The 15,713-nt window shown below is 40.1% G+C and overlaps 1 protein-coding gene across 1 annotated transcript in view; it reads left to right on the top strand.

The window, feature by feature from the left end:
* Positions 1–15,713, top strand: part of LOC111237872 (exostosin-1-like) — a 265,691-nt gene that overhangs the window by 172,396 nt on the left and 77,582 nt on the right. The gene's annotated exons all lie outside the window — the stretch shown is intronic.

The following is a 15,713-nucleotide window of genomic DNA, read 5'->3' as shown; positions in this document are numbered from 1 at the left end:
ACATTGGAGAAGATACCAAAGACTGGAGAGTAACAAACCTCCTTCCTGAAATTTAACATATATTTTTCTGGGCCACCAGTTGAAACACAGACGTTTACAAAAATATATTTAAATGTTTCTTTTAAGTGAGTTTAATGTACAGAGCTGTGGTTATTTTGTTAATTTAAATACATGAAACATATCAAAGAAACTCATTTGTGGTCATTAATGTAACATCCGCACATGAGAACAACATACAGAAAACAAAAGTGGAAGTAGTCGCTTCAAATAGCAAAGTCAGGAACAACACAAGACGTGTTAAAAACTATTTAATAAGTTCATCATATCAGCAATTACCTTGAATCTTTCAGTCTTCTACTTCTATACTGTTCTACTGAGTTATAACAGAAATGAGGAAAATCAATAAGCATCAGGTATTTGTAAAAGATTTCTGGTTACCTTAATTGAGACTGTTTCTGTGCTGCTATTTCTAAACTTCCTGATTAAACTAAAAAAAAACAAAATATGTCTAAAATGTTTAAAATGGAGGGAATCAATCGTGGGTCTCTGGAGAAGTGGGTTGACATCTGCATGCTTAAGGTACCAGTGAGAACAGCCAGTGGAGAGAGGGAGAGCTATTTATTATTGTTACGATGGTGAACCCGACAGTGTCAGCAACTTCTTGCGTCTTTAGTATCTATTTAGTGAATAGACATCAGTTCCTTCAAAAATACAAATGACACATTCAATCTGTCCTTCCTCCATTTCAGTTCAGCTTCTTTACATTTTCTCTTCAGGTCCCTGGTGTAGCCACAGTTTTCATTAATACTTCATTTCTGCAGGTTTTTGGTCTCTTTCCAGTATCAAAAAATGTTTGCATGGTTTGTTGTCCTCTGTTTCTTTCCTTGACAACTTCTGAAAATTTCCCAAAAAAGAAAAAAAAAAAACAAACCTCTTTCAGTGACGACATCACTGTCAAAGTCAAAGAATCATTTCTTGAAAATACGGAGAGCTGAAATGAGGTGGGAAGCACGAGGAATGGATTCTCAACGCCACCAAGCAAACCCACTGCTCCTCAGGCTTTTGATATACAGCTTGAACACACACACACACACACACACACACACACACACACACACACTGAAACTCTACCTCATCATTGCCACTGAGCATGGAAGATGAAAAACCCATGAGTGTACGCATTTTGATTCTTAAATCAACAGTGTTTTGATTTTGGTTTTGCTACAGCAGAGCGTGAAGCAGCTTATTATCTGCTTCATTACTGGCAGGAGGAGAGGGACGCGCCTGTGTGTGGTATGTGTGTGTGTGTGTGTGTGTGTGTGTGAGAGAGAGAGAGAGAGAGAGAGAGAGAGAGAGATTTTAGTGTGTGTGTGTGTGTGTGTGTGGATGTGTGTTTTCCTATCTATATGTGTGTGAGCCAAAAAAGTTAACCAAGCCCATCCCACTGGTTTATTAGAAACTCATTCACTTTTCCATTCTACATTTTATATCAAGTAAACAAAGCAATAGATTGCACTGAGAATCATTTTTTTGGCATCCACAGACACACGAGCTGCTGCAGAATAAAACACATTATTAAGTTACTGTACTGAACTATATTTCCATCTCTTCACCATCAGGAGCCTATCAGGCTTAATGCGCCCTGGTGAGTGAAACAGTAGAATTTCTTAAGAATAGGTGGCACCAGGTGAAGCTTGTATGTTGTGTTAAGTCACACTACATGTTTAAGTCAGTCATTCAGCACAGTTAGTTCCTGTGATTTTTATTCAAACAACGTAGTACAGTTCTACAATCCAGATCTTTTGACAGCAGCCATGTGAGGAGTCAGACCGACTGTAAGACAACAGTCCAAATCGATCGTCTGAGAGCGTCATCGAGGCGCGTCAAATAACAACTGGTCTGCGAGAATTTTTGGTCCAAGTCTAAAGTTAGTTCAGGGGTAGAGATCAGGCTTAAATCCAAACAGTGTTTTTTCAGGCCATTTTCTCAAAGATCTCATTTTGCACTAAAATCCTTAAACAGATCATTTTCTCTGTTTCAACAAACACCACAAATGTGCTTCACAGCCAACATCTGGTGAGGTACAGCTGTATGAATGCAGGTGTGTTTGCGTTGATGTGCACGTGTTTTATACACACAAAGGGGTGTGTGTGTGTGCATACTGTATATATTGTATGTGTATCCACATGTGTTATTTTTTCTGTGCACTGCAGGGGGGTAGCACATGTTATTGCACTGGAATGAACGGTTTCTAACACATATGGCACTGACAGTGAACTTCTTACTCTGCTGAGTCTCCGATGGTTAAACCACCATGTCCTCCTGCTCTCTGTGGTCACCTGTACTGTATTTTAACACAGGCAAACCTATGATGAATGACCGTGAAATAGTGATTTGATTGAGTCCTATGGAACCGTGGCAAACAGTAATTCCTGCACTTCCTCAAAAGTTGAACTACTTTCAACTTCAACTGTCATCTCAAGCTTCATCCAAAAATGCAGCGCTGCCCCACCCTGTCAGAAAACTTCAAGCTGCATCTTCCGCTGAAGTAAATGTTTGGTTCAGAGGCATTGATCCTGAGCGACATGTCTGTGTGTGAAGGGGCCATGACACGTGAGGGGTGACGTCAGCTTCAGGTCCCAGTTAGTATCTGTCTTTTTTGAACTGTGTGTTGGTAAACCAGCCGCACTTATGTGTGTGTTTGTGTGTGGGTGTGAGACAGAGAGACAAATGAAGGGCCCCACATGACTTCACTAAGAGGTTTCCTGTCTGAACTTGAGCACTCAGAGGTCTGCTGTGGCAGATAGGACTGCTGCCTTTGTTCACATTACAACCCTAATTAGGCAGAGCATTGTGTGTGAGAAATACGAGAGCAGTTCTCAGTGTGTGTGCAAATGAGTGTGTGTGTGTTGTTTGTGTGTGACTGGGATATTGAGAGTGACAGCTGAATGTTGCCACCAGCACGCTCCGCTTGTCTCCTTGTTTCACTTCAGACCAGCTGAGTGAACTGCTGGCGGCAGGCCAAATGAAAAAAACACACAACAACAACAACAACACACACGCTCGCATGCACACACACACGCACGCACGCACACACAAACACACACACACACATTTTTGTACTGCTATACTTGTGCAGACTCTCACTGATGTAATTCTATTTTGTATAAGCCCTGACATTGAATCTTAAAGTTGACTTAAACCTAATTATTACATCAAACTTAAATCCAGGTCTTAAGCCTCTGACAGGTCTTTCAAGGAGTGAGGTTTGGACTCTATTATCTCTTTTTTTTGGCTGGACTGCAACAGTGGGGCAAGTGTCAGTGACTGACTGACTGAGTGATAGAGTTGAGGAATGACGTTACACCATTTGTTGACTGAGAATTGGATTTTTCCCATTTGCCATAAGCCAACCGTTCACACCAGTGCTGTGCCAACAAAGTGTTGACAGTAGAATTATTATATTGTTGAATTTATTAAATTAACATGGTAGAAATGGACATTATGCGTAACTGGCATGAACATTATATGACAGGCAACAGGAGTTTATATTCTGCCTCTGCAAAACATTTATTATTTCTGGTGGAGACAAAATGTTACCCCTCCCCCCAAAGTAGTAATGGCGGCGATGGTGGCTTGGTCGAGTCAGTGAGGGTTGATTACATGTGTGAGCCCAGTCAGGGAACACACAAGCAGGACACTCTCAATGAACGAATGACAGGCACACAGAAAGAACCTGCAAAAACATTATGGATTTTTGTGACTGGCCCACTGGGATTTCTACCGGTGCTTCTGATGGTCAGTCCGACTGTGGAATAGTCAATAGTGCAAACAACAATGAAATCAGGAGTTGACTTTCACTGTCACGCGCCTGTGACAATAGCCTTTTTATTTTTATGTTGACAGCATGTTGTGCTATAGCATTTAAAGATATATTCTATTAAATATTGATGTTCATGAAGAGTGTTTTGGCATACCTGGCTGAGTGTGGCTGTCCATGGTGCTGAAGGCTTTCATTCTGGTACGTTAAATTAACATTTGACCTTTTGTTTAGTTGTGTATGATCATATTCCCGTATGTGTCTCCATGAGGAAAGACTCCACCCTGTACTGGGGGGTGGGGGACTCTAGCCATTTACCAGGTTTGTACCTGGTCTTGTTCCAAAAATGTCCTGACACCATAAGTTTAAAACACAAAATGGTCCTCGCAAAAGTAGAAATACAAAAGCATACACACGGACAGGGACATGAACGTCTAGCCAGATACATATATAGCAATAAACACAGAGCCTTTGTAATAGATTATGAAAAAAAATAAATATATGGAGATTAAAAACAATCACTAACATATTGTTGCACACTTTATACTGGTATGAAAATACAAGCAAAAATGCAAATGTAAATCTGCACATACTTAATACACATGCAAATACACATGTACACACAGATGAATTTAAAAGGCAGTTAACTTCACTGTGAGTCAGGCTTGTGGTAGCAAAGGGTAGGCATCATCAAAAGTTCTCCTCTAACAGCTAAAATAAAAGTACTAATAAACATTGAGTCAATTTTCTTTATTTCTATTAATTGAACACTGTCCAAACAGTTTTAACCGTGAGGTAAACATTCATATATTCAACTTTCCTGGTGTCTTTTGACAGCTCCAACAACTCAGTTGTCATTCTGCATCACTGTGTGAGCCTGTCTGACATATTACATTACTTTGCCCCTTGTTTGCCAATCCATTATACTGCTGTGACAGTCTTTGGAAAGTGTGTTGGCTTTATATGTGGATCCATGTTTTGGGAACTCTCCAGGAAAAAGAAAAAAGAATAAAAAATGTGGTGCCTGTTCTAGTGAATAAGCAGATTTGTGGCTTTGAAGTGTCAGATTTTCAGCACTGAATTAGAAGACGCAGTGAGCATCATTTATTGAGGGTAAGAAGAAAAGACAAGAAAGTGTTGATACTAAAAAACTGAAGAACATTTTATTTTTATCACTAAAACAAACCAAATTGTCCCGCTAACAAATATTGTTAGCAGAGTGCACAGGCAAATAGTTTACAGTGTAAGACTTTGTGCCATTGAACTCCATCGTTATCTCAACAATCCGACTTCATGCAAACACCTCAATGAGACTCATAGTGGACATTCCAACAGTCCCCCAGTTTGCAGGGAAAATCACTGTCTACGTTCCTTCAAAACCATTTTACAGTGTCACACGAGGAGATGATGTTCCAGTGGAGATGTGAGTACAGTCAGTTCCAGCTGCAGTGAACATTTTAAAACACAGCACGCTTTTTAAAAGTGGGTGAATTGCTGATGAATTTGATGCAGAGAGACTCATTTCTGTTTCCAGAGAGTGTGATTCTCTCCCCGTCTGGCCCTGTGAGGCGCCGCCGCTGTTGAAGCTGGAGGCAGCATATGAACAGGCCACCCTTCCACCAACTGTCTGTGTACGTGATCATGTGTGTGAGGGTGGGTGTGTCTTTCTATCACCGTGTGCACAAATTTTGTTTTGATACCGCCGTTGTGAGGACATTTTGACCGGTCCTCACAACTTCAAAGGGCTGTTTGATGTGATTTGGTTTCAAGGTTCAGGTTTGAATTACGTTCAGGTCGAGGTTTAGGTTTAGGCGTTTAGTTGTGATGGTTAAGGTTAGGGTTAGGGGCTGGGGAATGCATCATGTCAATGAGTGTCCTCACAAAGATAGAAGTACAAACGAGTGTGTGGATGTGTGTGTGTCAGTGCTACTGTTGGAATATTAAAGTTCTTCCCTGGTGAATGGCAAGCATTTCAAAGACCAGAGCGTCTGCCAGCAAAGCCTGTGGCGCGCACACACACACACACACACACACTGACAAATATATATTTATATACAACTCAAAGCCATAAAAAAAGTCTGCATATAGCATTATACTGCCCAAGGCGAGATGATGTAATCTTTATGTTTTACTCAACACTGTCCTTAAATACTTTAGCATGCTCACAGCTCAGCTCCTGGCTCGTGCTGTTGTTAGCCTGAAGCTAAACACACAGCTAAGCCACCTGGATGTTGTAGCAGAAGCTGCCCCCCCCCCCCCCCCCCCGGTGAAATTGGACATTGCCTGCTCATTTTTGTCCCTTAATTGAATAACACTTAGTTGTTACAAAAAACACAGCTGGTCCACAGATGTCAAAGTGAAGACCTCAAAGGGGAAATCAATATTACCAACCTCCAGTCAAACACAGAAAAAAAACAAAATACTTCACTTGTAATGATCTGTAAATTAAAAATTCACAGCGTTTAAGTGCAACACATCCTTCCTTGCTCTCAAGCAGGGGGGCCTGCTTGAGAGGCCTATTCCCTGTTGCCCTTTCAGCAACACAAAATTGAGACATCAAACCATCCACTAAGTAATATGTGGAAGAATTTTAGATTTCTATGCCACTAATGGAAAGAATTCGGAAAAATGCAACTGCCATAGTGTCACAGCTTTACATTCCCACAAGTCACACGTCAGCTGTTAGCTTGCCACTCGAAGTGAAGCAGTTGAGAGGCCTGAAATGAACAATGACAGTTACTCCTGGAATTAATTTGAACAAATTACGCAGCAGCTCTCATTTCTTCTGACTTCATAGTTTTAAGAAGTAACAGCCTGAGTGGCTTCCTGCTGGGAAGGGATTCAAGAAGTGGAGTTACATAAAAAATGCTGCATTCTCTTGTGGATGCATAAAAACTTTTTGTGTGCTGAGTTGTGGCTCAAAAAGAAATTTAACAACTGTCGTGGTGCGCTCCTCATTTCGGAGTGACAAACACCCCAAAGAGATCAGATCCAGGGTCTTCTTTAGTTTGTTTTCCATCAGAAGGCAATGGAAACTTTCTGTCTTTGACAGAGCTCATGTATAAATGAAAAAAGCACAACACAGACTGTCTGAGCTGGTGCCCATGCAGTAACGTTTTTTTTGTACAAATCATGAGCTGAAACAGAGTCTGAGTCTTAAATAACTCAAATTCAGATTCAGTACCATTCTCCTTACACTGTGTTAGACGTCGTTTTGTGTTTTTGATTTTATTTTACAGCGTTTTTTTTTTTTTTTTTGGCCATAGTGGTTTCTCCCGTAGGTGACTGTTGCCCTAACAGAGTGCATGTCACAGCACTAAGTGTGTGTCGCTATGGCTCGCTGGAAGTGTGACTAATGTGCTGGCCCTGACTTTACTCAGTCCACTCTCGCCTCCACAAGCTCTCCATTCTTTATCGTCTACCCTCTGGTCTAATCTCTAATATCCTCCTCCTCCGCCTCCTCGCCTCTTTCCTCCTCATTGTACTCGCAATACCCTCATCGGTGCCTCCCTTCATCCTTACAGTCACCTCCGTTCTCTCCAATCTTTGACTGATGTTATCTGTTCTGCATTTTGCACTGTGAGCCCATTTCCAGCTGGTACTAACATGTGTTAGTCATTTATAACATTACTTATGAGAGATTTCAGTTTTTGATTTTTAATTAATAATAATAATGATAATAATAATTATAATAATTATCTTTATTGTCCACAATAAATACAACATTAAAATAAGCACAACATGCACAGTACAAACAACAATAACATGAAGTGTGGCTACAAACAAAACAAACATGTGTTATTCAATAAAGTGTGTTCATTTATTCTAATGTGGATCAGAAATGCGCTGCACATGCTTTGCTGTTCCTTTGTTGACCTATTCCGCTTCAAAGGTAGTTTATGAGATCCGAGGTGTGTCGTGGGAGGGCTTGCAGCGGTGCTCTGGGGGCTGACATACGTGAGTGTTTGTGTGTGAGTTACGGGCACAGATAGGATCGGTCTGGCTGTGCCGTACTCGTGGAGGCATTTTGCATTATTCTCTGAATTTTTACAAAACCAAACAATGACTGGATAAATGTTGAAAATAATTGTTGAGTTGAATACAATATATAAATGAAAAATTTAGCTTTTTTTTTGTTTATTTTGTTCACATCTCTTTCTTGTGAGCAAGAGCGGGAAGAGTGATATTGTCGATCTCGGAGGGAATGTGATAGCAATTTTGTAGTTGCATCAGGAAAGTGATGCAACCACTAGAGTTGCAAAGACTTTTCCTCGCAACCGATAAAAACATCTGAACTGGTACTGGGAAGTAACACAGAATTACAGTACAGAAATGGCAAACTAGGTCTGAGGTACTTTTAAAATTGTCACCATTACACAGTTAGTCTACCAGAGAGCACTGACAACTAGATTTGTCAATAGGAAAAATGTCCCACCCAGGGGTCTCCTGGTCACAATTCTTTAAAAAAAAAAAAAATCTAAAGAATCCATATCTCCCTACCCCATATTTCTTTGTTATGTGTTTTATGTTTTAACAAATTACACTATTGGCCTCAAAAAGCCAGTATGGGTGCAGCTACAGTGACCAGACCAGTCTGCTTCACAATTTTCTAAAGCCTAACCACGATCTGTCCCTCTCTTTAATCATCTATGTATTAATTTCTTAACCACGTCAACAGTGGCAGCCCCTATTCAGGATTAAGAGAAAACACAGACTGAGCTGTCAGAGCTCAGCATGTTGCAGACGTAGTCAGACATTTCCCATGTCTGTTTGATGCACAGGCGTCATGGCCTGCTTCATTAATCCCTCTGCTGCTGAGCTGTCTGAGGTGCAGGGAAATGCTCGTGGTTCTCCACGTGGTCAAAAGCTGCTGATGGATAGGCCTGCTAAGCTAACTGTAATGGACTGAATCTGGGCCCTCTCCTCACACTAAGAGCTGTCTGTTTTAATCTGGCTCTGCTGTTACGCTGTCTTAGTTTAGAGCACTCATAGACATGCAATACAAAACAGCTGATAGAAACAGCTGGTGACTATAAAAAAAAATTGACACGGGAGCAACAACAAATGCTCTGATAGTATCCCACCAATCAACTCCATTTCTGGCCATCAAAAACTCTTTTACTTTTCTTTTGTCTTCTGAAAGAAAACTTGCTTTTCTGTTGTAATTTCAAGACTGTCACAGTCTCCCGGGCAACAGTGTGTGATCTATAATTGAAAACAATAGCAGCCGAGGATTTCCAGGGGTTGAAGACAAACCAGTAACTTCAGACTCCTAAATGCAGTGTTGTGCACTTCAAATAAAATACTATATGTAAGTGAATTGTATTATGTTGAGGAAATTTTGTGGGTCATAAGGCCATAATACTTGCTTCCTGCTTCGCAATTGGTTTGATTGAAACTTGAACTTTTACCTTTTTGTCACGTGCTTACATAAAAGGTTGACAGGATAATGTCGGGGTGCAGCATGGAGGAAATATTGCAGGAGAAATGCCCCTCAGAGTGACTGTAACCTTCTTTCAGCTCATAGATGTTTTGACGATCTGTGCCAGTGATGCTTCCATAGCGCTGGTGTTCAAATCCGCAAAGGGCACATGTGACAAAAGTGGCAGGAGCTGTCCCCTCAACGCCTGAGCATGCCTATGAAATGTCCCATTCTACATGAAATTGCAGGACACATCTAGATAAATCAACAGCAGTGCAAGGCTGCTGAATCTCTGCAGGGAACACCAGCACCTTATTATTTTCCTATTTGTAACATGTTATATTGACCTATATAACAGTCGGGATTAATAAACCAAACCAAAACACTGGCAGGCAGTAATGTTAGCGTGTGAAATGGGTACTCAGAGCAGTATGTGCTCACACAACACAAACACACAAGCACACACATCCACACGCACTCTCTTGCCCGAGGAGACAGCTTGCAAACAGCATGATGTAGGAGCTAGGCCACTGGCAAACAGGAGTGTTTAGGAGAGGAGGAAAGAGAAAAAAAGCAGAAAGGAAGGATAAAAAGGAATGGAGGACAGAGGACAAGACAACCAGCCCCATCAATTACCCTGTTAAATGAGCAAAGAGCAGCTACAGAACACAAGCTAATCTTAATCAATGGAGACATGTGGAGTTCAGGGGGTGGGCGGCAAATTAACACCTGGAGCAATTAATCCGGTCCTGGGCGCACTCTTTACCGCAGAGAAGAAGAAGAAGCAATGAAGATTCACTCCTCATTCAATCATGCCAACATAACTGATCTTTAAATCCTTAAAGGAGCAGTGTGTAGGATGGAGGAGGAGGTCTGCAGGCCTGCACTCACTGTTTGTAGATTTTACAAGTTTAAAGTGACAGGATTGTTTCAGTTGATTTATTCTTCAGTTTTTAAAGTGACAGAAAATACCACAGTACATACACTGTAAAATCATTTATCATTAACTCTTATTGTTTACTTACCGTTGTTTAGAAATGTTGTCAGCTTATTAGCATGCATTCCCAGCATGCACTACACAGTAATTGGGTTAAAGCTCTTGAGAAAAGTCAACCTTTTCCTAGGAGACAGTTACATGATGGAAGCTTGTTAGGTGTCTTTTTTTTCTTTTCTTTTTTTTTTTATAAACGTGCAATATAGTCAATAATCATTTCTTAATCTCTCTTCTTTCTTGGTCTTACTTATTTTGCATGTTCCGGCCGTTTGCCTCAAAGCAACTAATAAACAAATTCAATGAGTCAGTAAGAGTTCACTCAAAATAAATGGAGTCAAAAACAGCTAATGTTCTCGCAGTCAACTTCCCAGAGCTCAGGGTTCTGTCGTCAAGTTCCTTTTGTCAAAACCTAATGATACTTAATTTGCAATGACACAGAACCGCAAACAGCATCTTCTTAAGTAGCTGAAACCAGCAAATGTTTGATATTTTTTCTAACTAAATTGCCAAAAATATTAATCTGTTTTCAAAGATGTTGTTGATTACTTTCATGCCAATTAACTCATACTTTTTCAGTCACAAATGAAGAATTTCCTTCTTTATTTTAATGATACTGAATGTCCCCGAAAGGATTAAAACTCTGCCTGTGTGAAACAGCATGTAGACCAACACCTTTACAGCTTCACGTGTTGGAAATAAAAAATATTACCACTGTGAAAAAAGGAAAATTGTTTTAATGTCGCTGTGGTCAGAGAAGAACCTCCATCACTTCTGAGGTGGATGGCATCATTAGCTCATATCCAACATTCAATAAAATTCAAGTACTGGGCAGAAATATCTGCTATATATCAGACATTAAAGCTGCTTTTAGAGGAAGCCTTACAATAAAATGAGGAAAAATTGACTGGCAGTGTGGTCTCAGATGGCTCTCTGGATCCTCATTTTATACCGGCCGTGTTTAGAAATTAATAAATGAAAACCATGGCAACAACAGCTATCCAGGCTTGTAATCATGATTGCAGTTTTTCTTTCCCCTTAATGAATGAATTCTTAATGAATTAGACCAGCAGGAGGTCAGCGCCGAGATAAAATAAACACGATGTGGAGGCCTCATCTTTTTTCCCCATGGGTAATCAGCACATATCTAACCATTAGTCGGAAGAATGAGAGGTTTGAAAATATCAAGATACTAAAAAATTTGAAACACATGAGCGACGGTAAAGGTTGTGAACAAAACATGAGTGTTTTTTTTTTTCTCTAGCGGCAGAAAGAATCTTCACATTGAGGTATTGTGTTTTGTATTGTGTCATGCACTGTATCTGTATACAGAGTAGGTGACAGAAGGAAACACAGTCAACACTATCCCCATGTGGCTGTGTTAAAGGAATAGTTTGACATTTTGGGGAAATACAATAATTTGTTTGAGAAGTGCAACATTTCATGACAAAATGCGTTGACCTTTGAGGGGACAGGAAGACAGAAAGTCCAACATAGAGAAAGATATCATAGATAATAGAGTGCTAAGTTCCCTCGAACCGAAGTCTATGGGTTTTTTGAATGTGTTTTTGGTTAGATGGCTAAAATAAGGTCTGTGGTTAACACCAGCTCTAGAGATTTTTCCCATTTTATTCCCTGAATAAAATAAATACCCCTACAGTGATTTATTTAAGCTTTCTCTTAAGTCTCTTAAAAAAAAGGCTGGTTGTTGACAAGTGGCTAAATGAGAGTGAGATATTAAACGCCATCACACCAAACATGAAAACCGATCTACTCACCAGTCCACCTTTACATCCTCGTGTTCATACTCACACTTTTGCAAACTACACTAACAGTAGCTTTTTACTTCTGCTGATCGTATTTAGCCTTTAAAAATCATAACGTGGTGTTCATTTGTGAGGATTATCTTGCTGAACAAAACCTGTATCATAAAGTATCATAAACTTTTTTTTTTTTAAATGTTCTTATTTTTGTCAGTAATCCAAAAGCCCATGTAAAAATCCCATTTGCTTTTCATCAAGGGAACCAGGTTGACGCTAACATCCGAGTTGGCCTACAAAAATACATGATCCCTGCAGCGCTCTATTAGCCATGTTTCACCATCCACTTCTATTTAACCTCGTCTGCTTGACTGTGAACAGCTCCATAAAAAGGAATGGTTTGTGAGATAAAGTCAGTTGTATTAACAAAGTTATAGTCCTGAGCTAACAAGCCGCTAACTTATAAGTAGGGTAAGTGAGAGATTTTCTCACCTCCTCAGTTCCTCTTTCTTGAATGGAATGATGTGCAACTCTGACAAGTACAGTACAGCCAAATTTAAACTGTACTGAAACAAAGATAATAAATAAAATGACCTTGGTTGACCTAGAAAGAACATTTTAATATTTAATCTGAGAAGACATTTACCATTTCTGTCCGAGACAAAAGCTGGAAGGCAGAGAAGAGGATCTTTGAGTCCTCTAAAAGGAGACGGATAATGTCAAAGGAGCGGGAAGAAATAAGAAAAAAGAAAAAAAAAAAATCTTTGTGGAGGATGAGGAAGAAGATATTTCAGGAGGACGAGGCGAGATCTAACGGGGAGAGGGGACAGCAGATCAAAGTAGAACAGGAGGCACAAGATCTGCGAAGATGAGGAGGAAGATTATCTCAAAGAAAGAGAAAGAGAATCCGAGGAAAAGAAAGGACCGGTCCGAAAAAGACGACCAATTATCCAACACGACAAAAGCCATCCCATAATCCTCATCACTGTGGACAGGTCCCATTTCAGCTTCTGTCCATGTTTATGTCAAACTGTGCCACTGATATTCCTCTAAATGATGATCTGTATTAAACCAGGTCTCTTCTGTTGTGATACATTACACCTGGCAGGTTTATTGCTCACTTTCCTCTGTGTAATTATAGAAGTGACTACTCATTTAATTATGTCGGCTTTTTCGTATCAGAGCAAACACTTGTGATTCTTCATGCACAATAAAATATTTAGATACATCTATTTATTACTGGGCTGTAGTCTCTGACCACAGCTGTGGTTGCTGAAGTTTCATGAGAGGTTTTTCTTGTTCTCGTTAACAGAGTCTCATCTTAGACGGTGTCAACTCCATTTATCGTTTTCATTGTTTTTTTCATACTGTGGGAATCGTGAAAGCGTTTGAAACTATAACCCAGTGATCAAAGGCTGGGAAAGAAACGTAACAAACGGCCTGCCAATCAGTGATATTATCTGTGAATTTAATCCCAAAATATATTTTTTCAATTTTTTATTATCCTTTTTGATTTGATTCATGGTTTATGAATCAGCGACACACTGTGAATCTAAGGGATAACACTTATTTCAAACACATAGTACACAAAACCTGCAGCATGAAATTAAAGAATATGTCCTTTGAAAACAACATTAAATACCCATATCATTTGTAGAAGTGAAACACTTTGTGGATTAATTGGTAATTATTTGTATTGAAAGACTGAAATATCTCAATAACCACTGGATAGATTGCTATGAAATTTTGTACAGACATTCATGGTGCCCAGAGGACAAACCCCATGGTTTTCCCCTAACACCACCAGTAGGTAGGTTTGTTTTTTGACATTGTATATAGCAGTGGTTGTCAAATACCTCACTTTGACCCACTATGATTCCATCCATAAGTAACACAATGACAGTATGTATGACTATTTCAGTCATGGGTTTCAAACACTTTCTGTAATAAAAGCTAAAAGCAGCTAAAAGCTGACCCTCAGATGGGGGTCCGGGATCTAATTTGTGTCAGTTTAGGGGTCTTTGATGTGAAAATGTTTGACCACCAGTGGTATATAGAATACAATAATTTATCTATGAAGATTCTCAGTCATCCAGATCGTGGTTATCCAACTAGAGATGAATCATTAACTGGATATATATATATGTGTGTGTGTGTGTGTGTGTGTGTGTGTGTATGTGTATATAGTACAATTTCATTAATAACCTGTGGCCTCCTCCTTTCTTTTCACTCGGGTGAGTTTTTCAGTTCACACACAGTCTTACATGTCCACACAAAGTCTTCAGGGACACACACACACACGCACGTATGCAGCCTAACACTCCATCAAAACTACATAGCCACAGGCCTCCCCATTAACACTTGTCTCTTGAAAAGAAATGAGAAAAGGATGTAGAGTAGGAAGAGGTATGGCTTTTCTCTTTTTAATGTTTGAGAAAAAGAGAGTGAGAGAGAGTAACTGAGAGAACCAACTTCAATTATGTATACCCCAACAACTTCAATTAAGCATGTGAGCAGGAAAATCAATATGGGAACTGATGATGTCCCGAGCCTTTCATTCCTCACTGAGGAACTGGTCTGTCTAGAGGCGACACAGACGCTCACACACACACACACACACACACACACATACTGTATACAAACACTGACTGAGTATAAATCACTCTACGGCCAACAAGAGCACAGCCTTCAATCCCACGCCCTGGGCTTCACCATCTCTGTTTCTCATCCGTCGATAATGAGTAATGATCATCATGAGATTGCAAAAAAAAAAAGAAAAAAAAAAAAGAGTGAATAGGAGAAAATGTGTATTGTTATTTGGCAGCATCAATAGTGTGTGACCTATAGACAGCTGTGATAATACATTTACAAAGACAGCATGATGCATGTTTTTGAATGAGAGCTTGCTGAGTGAAAACAATAGTAATCGTCATGGTAACAATAATAGGTGGATGGTTAAGGTTGTGGAACAGTTGATAGGTTTTCAACACAGAAAGGTTAGGTTTGGGTTAAATCAAGCACTTCCTTAAGGTTAGAGGATCTCCTTCGTCATGGTTACGATTATAAACATGCAGTTAACCCTTCTAACACGGACTTTGTCGCTCTTTATACCGTGTCACCTGATTTCTTTCCGTTGGGGTGTTTTGCACAGGTTGACAGTCTGTATCATTCAGATTTTTCAACACCAATAAAATGAACGCTACTATTGTATAAATGTGTTAGCTAGAGAGCTATCGTAACCATGGTTATGACTGGGTAGTGCTAGCATGTTCCCAGCTGGGTACTGTGTTAGCTGATAGCAAGTCAGCCACCAGCTATCCCTGCTGATAGCTCTCATGTCACAAAATGTCTGGCACCATCTAATTTGAGCGGACATGTTGATGAACACTGTGGTGTGCCTGGGACGTTAACTAAACAATTCATGAACACACTAGCAAAACAGGAAGGAAGGAAGCGCAGGGAAGAGAAGTAGATGATGTCTGAAAGGGGCTATTTGTAAGTTTTCTCTGCTGCTGACCGTGGTTTCCTGCCAGGAGCAGGTGGGGGTGATTGCAGCTCGACAAGAGCTTCAGCCATTGTTGTTTTTACAATACACCGTCAGAGCAGCGCTACACCTTCAGGACAGATTGGAGGCTAGCGTGAGTCGCTATCAGAAAGTGACAAGACGGGCTGATGCGGACCGGAGCTAGCTGGTTAGCGTGTTCACTCACTTACAATGGT

Source organism: Seriola dumerili, unplaced genomic scaffold, assembly GCF_002260705.1.
Source record: "Seriola dumerili isolate Sdu_G_001 unplaced genomic scaffold, Sdu_1.0 BDQW01000025.1, whole genome shotgun sequence".
NCBI lineage: Eukaryota > Metazoa > Chordata > Actinopteri > Carangiformes > Carangidae > Seriola > Seriola dumerili.
This window is presented reverse-complemented; position numbering and strand designations above follow the sequence as displayed.